This window comes from Saccopteryx leptura, chromosome 3 (genome assembly GCF_036850995.1).
Source record: "Saccopteryx leptura isolate mSacLep1 chromosome 3, mSacLep1_pri_phased_curated, whole genome shotgun sequence".
NCBI classification, from domain to species: domain Eukaryota; kingdom Metazoa; phylum Chordata; class Mammalia; order Chiroptera; family Emballonuridae; genus Saccopteryx; species Saccopteryx leptura.
The window spans coordinates 3,354,780-3,360,495 of record NC_089505.1 but is presented as its reverse complement, the minus strand read 5'-3'; the positions used below and the strand labels follow the sequence as shown (position 1 = coordinate 3,360,495).

Here is a 5,716-nt window from a genome sequence, read left to right as displayed (position 1 = left end):
TTGTTTGCTTGTTTGTTTATTGACCTGTGCTCAGTCTTCCCCAAGAAATGTAGGTCACTTTTGTAACATTAAAACATTAAGGATTTAAAGACACACAAGTTATCTTCCCCATCGGTGCCTGTGCTTCCCCGCGTAGTTCTGTGGTTTGAACCATCCATGGGGGGGGGGTGTGTGATGCAGGTGCCGTGGGAGTGAATGATTAGAGGGCCGTGCTGGCGGGAGTCCAGGGGAAAAGAGAAGACAGGGGTCGTCTGCAGCAGCCTCCTCCTCCCGCCCGGGGTCCTCCGCTGAAATTTCTCCTAATCTAAGTGAATAGAATAATCAACAAAACAGGAAATAATCTAATCAACAAAACCAAATCTCCAGATTTTTTTAATTTAAAAAATTGTCTTGGCCCTGGCCTGTGCCTCAGTGGGTAGAGTGTCAGCCTGGCGTATGGACATCCTGGGTTCGAGTCCCAGTCAGGGCACACAGGAGAAATGGCTATCTGCTTCTTTCCTCTCCCTCTCCCCCTTCTCTCCCTCTTTTCCTCCTGCAGCCAGTGGCTCAGCTGGTTTGAGCATTGGCCCTGGGCGCTGAAGTTGGCTCAGTTGGTCTGAGCTTTGGCCTCAGGTGTTACAAATAGCTCAGTACTCGAGCATCAGCCCTAGATGAGGTTGACAGGTGGATCCCAGTCAGGGTGCATGCAGGACTCTGCCTCACTATCTCCCCTCCTCTCACGTAGAAAAAAATAACATCTTTATTTCATTTATGAGCAACATCCCAGCAAATGTGAAATTCTGTGCCCCCCTCTCTACCTCCCCCCCGAAGCCTTTTCTTTCTCCTGGGAATGTGCTTCCTTTGCACCTTTGACAGAGAAGGTGGCGTGCTGGGGCTCCCCCAGACAACCAGCAGGTCGACACAGAGTCCTCTGGTGGTGGACACGGATGTCACCATAAAGAAGTTTCCCAGCTCCAGCTGGGTAAGAACTGCCCCCACATGCTGGCCCGAGCAGAACGTTCTTCAGAATGCCAAGGGCAGGCAGACCTGTTACTGAGCCTCCAGGCTTCTCAGAACGGTTATGTCCGATGCCCCGCTTGAAGGTGATGCATTTAAAACACGCTCACCGGCCACTGTGAGGCCGGGTGTCCGCCCCCGGGAGGGGGTCTGGGCCTTGCACTGCGTGGCTTGTCACCACGCCCGGAGAGGGGCAGCCCTCGGCCACACTCACCCTGTCACCAGGCTGCCACATCTCAGAGGTTTGAGGAGAACAAGGGGGAAAACAGGGAGGACTGGGCGGACTGCGGAGGTGCTGATTAAACCTTCCAGCTCCTTCCAGACCCCCACAACAAAAGCCGATGAGTAGGAGGTGCTGGCTGCAGTCACAAGCTGTGACCCGTCACCCCAACGACTGGGAGGTCCCTTTTCACCGGCCCACTGAGGGGACGGGGCGTGCTAGTCCTTACATTGCCGCGGCTTGTACAGAGCCTTGCACACTCAGAAGCAGAGGAAGCGACCACGTCTTACGTCCATCCTCCCCAAGACCAGAAACCAGAGCCCTGGTGCGGCTCCCTGCATCCTGGGGAGGCCTGGGTTCGGCGGGGCCCCCCAGGGTTCCCTGACTTACCCCGAGATGCCCCTCTGGCTGCGGAAGGACTCCCAGCCCCCCTCTCACCATCCCTACTGTCCTTCCCGTCTCTAAAACGACCTGACCGGCAAAAGCATCTGTAAACGCTTCAGAGGAGGCCAACGCCACACCACGGCCACCATGTGACGCCGTGACGGAATGCAGGAGGTCCGGGAAGAGGCAAAGCCACGGGTTCGAAGGGGAATTCCTCACGAGGTGAAATCGCAGAGGCAATGTGGTGAGATCCTCTGATGTTTGGGCTCCCAGCGCCCCTCGGCAGGATGGGATGGGCGCCAGACACCAGGGAGTGGAGAAAAACGCTCTTTGTGGTGGAGAGACTGTTTGATAAACCACCAGACAGGATGGGCCCCGTTCCTACGCCTTCAGGACAGGAGAACACAGACCCTGATGCCCTGGCCGCAGCAGTGTCCCAAAGACGTCACATGAAAACACGGAGGGAAAGAGATTCAAACTGGGAAAAGAGAATGCCCACGAGATGCGCTTCTTCTGAAAGCTTTTCAAGACCAATTTGGCCTCCTGGGGGCGGGGGGGGGCGGGGGGAGTGAAAGCAATAGCAAGTGCTTAGTGAGACTAACAAGGTTTGCATTACCACTGGTCCTAAATTTTCATGCTTCACGTGAGGACCATTTAAGATTATCAATAATAGGCCCTGGCCGGTTGGCTCAGTGGTAGAGCATCGGCCTGATGTGCGGGGGACCCGGGTTCGATTCCCGGCCAGGGCACATAGGAGAAGCGCCCATTTGCTTCTCCACCCCCACCCCTCCTTCCTCTCTGTCTCTCTCTTCCCCTCCCGCAGCCAAGGCTCCATTGGAGCAAAGATGGCCCCGGGCGCTGGGGATGGCTCCTTGGCCTCTGCCCCAGGCGCTAGAGTGGCTCTGGTCGCGGCAGAGCGACGCCCCGGAGGGGCAGAGCATCGCCCCCTGGTGGGCAGAGCATCGCCCCTGGTGGACTTGCCAGGTGGATCCCGGTCGGGTGCATGCGGGAGTCTGTCTGACTGTCTCTCCCCGTTTCCAGCTTCAGAAAAATAAAAAATAAATAAATAAATAAATAATAAATAAATAAAAGATTATCAATAATAATAATAATAATGGTAACTGTCACTATTTGCCGTATCAAGTTTTTGCTATAAAAAGAAATGAAAAGGACTAATGTCTACTCACAGAGCTGCCTTCACATCCCTTTCGAAGTTAGGTTCTGGGAAAACGAGTGTGGTTATGGCGACTTCCGGTTGAGGGAACACATTGTCACCCGACACACCAAGAGCTTCCGGTTTTCCTCCAGGACGTCACTACGGACTCCTCTGCAGGTGCTAAGCCTGCACCTGTGGTCTGTCCCTCCCCTCTGCGGCCAGGACATGCTCTGCAGAGGGCAGCACCCCACACAGCATGTCTGGGACTCCCTCAGGCCACTGTTCCCCAAGGAAAAGCTTCCAAGGAGAGAAGGCTGGGGGGGATCCAGGGTGTCCCACAGGACAGGGAGAAGGGGGTGTGGTTTAGTTTCACATTCCACAGGGAGGCTCAAATTCTCCCTCCCCGGGATCTGAATAGTCCTAGTCAGAGCGGTGCTTCCTAGAACGGAAAGCCTCCCAGGAATACTGATCATTGACATCAGCCACATTGTAACATCTGCATAGGGAAACAAACACTGTTTGGCAATTTCTCTGTTGACTGTGGAATCTGGTGCTCTAAATGCTTCTCAGCAATTAGATGCCTCTCTGTGTGGGGTGTCTGGGTCGTTGCTCTTCCAAAAGCCTGGGCTTGAGAGGACTTCCGGGCTGAGTGGGGTCCCATCACTGTCATTTACTGGTTGAAGGATCTCAGACGAGGTCTTTAATCTTGTTACACCTCAAGGTCTTCATCTGGAAAATGAGGCTAATCGTTACAATGATTCAAGAGATCCGAGACGGTTATTTGTTTACTCTATACTTCCGGTACCAAAAAAAATTTTTTTTTTGAAGGCTAGAACTACATGTAAGATGAATGGATACATTCTAAGGATTAACTCGAGGAAAAAGGTAAGTGAATCTCTAAGCACCTCCTCGTCCACTGTCATCACTCAGCTAATGTTGGTTATCAAGTCAGACAAGGGAAGACTAAAAGTGTGCGTTCATTATTTCCGTAACAGGCAGTTTAGTGTCCCGACAAGAGCTACTTTTTACCCACAGAGCAAACTCTCCACGGGCCCTGTCCGCCAGCTATCGGCCCATTAGAATGAATCGCCACTCATGGGAGCTGGCACAGAGCCATGGCGATGCACTGAGAGAGCCCGTGTGTTAACTAGGGTCTCAGCAAACACTGCCTGTCATTGTCACCCGCTACTTGTCATTCTCATCCCAGGCTGGAGCATGGAGGGTGCACTGACTTTAATTCCCTAAGGAGAAAAATAAATAAATAAAATCCAAGAAGACAAGGATCAAGTTTGGAAGAGAAGCAAGTAGCATTGTGTGTTACCCTTGGACGAGTTCATCTTTTATTATAAACTGCTCTCCCGATTTTACATGTCGCTATCGTGGATTTCTTCACAGGATGAATTACTTGCTGTGCGTGATTTTAAACATGAAATAGCGCCACGGACATACAGACACACGTAGCGCACCGACTGCTGTGTAGAATCCCATCCTGAGATTTCGCAGGCTGGAGGCGCCGGCTTACTCATCGTAGCTTTCAGAGGGAATGCGTCCTGCCCACAGCGTACCCGTGCCCAGAAGAACGATGCTGGGTACTGAAACCAGCCCTCCATGCTGTCACTAATGAAAAGTAAACTATTTTATTCTCTAGGGCATGTGTGCTCTTGTGTTCAGAACTCTTTTTCTCTTCCTAAGGCGTGTTCCATGTTCCTAGTCTCAGGTGCTGACTACCTGTTTTTGAAACAGTAGCTAAATTAGGAGCTTTATTTTATGTGCACACATTCTGTTCTCTAAGTTGCCCTTAACACTGGTAGGTAACTTCTCCCTAGGCGACCCACCTCCCAGAGAGGTGGCCACAGTGCCTATTTCATCCGTGACTTCATCTGAGGGGGAGTCCTCGGGCACAGACCCCGCCGACCTCCAGGAACCTCGTCAAAGGCCCTGATGTAACCAGCTCGAGGCGTAGGGTCAGGGCTGGACCGATACTACCTGGAATTTTCTGCTACTGAAACACAGAGCTACATGAGTGCATGAGCTACATGTTTCCCTCTTCTCTCCATTAGCCACTGTCCCCAGTGGAACTAGAACAAAGAGAAGTCGTGTGTGCGACAGGACGTTCCTAACCCCTGTCACACTGTACACTGGTCTTGTCTCCTGGGCACACCGTCCGTAGACCGGGTTTGGACGTGGTGTGATCTCTCTGTCCGTCCCAGTCCTGGGCAAATACGCTGTGATATCTGAGAGATGAGGCAAGATGTCCTTATAATGTTTCTAAAGGGAGTATTTTTTATCACAGTCATGCACACACATGGGACATGCCCATGATGCTCAAAGAACCCGCAAGTTTGTTGGGAAAAACAGCTGTGTCCCCACCTCCAAGTTCCCGAGCAGCACAGAAGCCACGGATGAGCCTTTTCTAAGTTTCTTTTGATATTTACTTCTAGGTCTCAGAACCGCATGTGCACGTTGCTACGCCTTCATTATCTATGCTGCAGCCTGTGGCTCGCTGTGAGTGATTGTCTACCACAAAATAGGAATACCTAGCTCTCCTCCCCACGCCCATCGCCCCTTCCTTAGGCATACCGAGAAAACGGCAGCCACACTGTCTTGTCTACCCAGGGTCCTCTGGGGTTGCACACTGAGAAAACGGCAGTCACACTGTCTTGTCTACCCAGGGTCCTCTGGGGTCGCACACCGAGAAAACGGCAGTCACACTGTCTTGTCTACCCAGGGTCCTCTGGGCTCGCACACCGAGAAAACGGCAGTCACACTGTCTTCTCTACCCAGGGTCCTCTGGGGTCGCACACCGAGAAAACGGGAGTCACACTGTCTTGTTTACCCAGGGTCCTCTGGGGTCACACACCAAGAAAACGGCAGCCACACTGTCTTGTCTACCCAGGGTCCTCTGGGGTCGCACACCGAGAAAATGGGAGTCACACTGTCTTGTCTACCCAGGGTCCTCT

The 5,716-nt window shown here is 52.5% G+C and overlaps 1 non-coding gene across 1 annotated transcript; it reads left to right on the top strand.

Moving 5' to 3' along the window:
- The first annotated feature begins 2,273 nt into the window (after positions 1 to 2,273).
- Positions 2,274 to 2,349, top strand: TRNAI-GAU (transfer RNA isoleucine (anticodon GAU)). The gene has a single exon. It is a non-coding gene; the product is annotated as a tRNA-Ile (tRNA).
- The last annotated feature ends 3,367 nt before the right edge of the window (positions 2,350 to 5,716 follow it).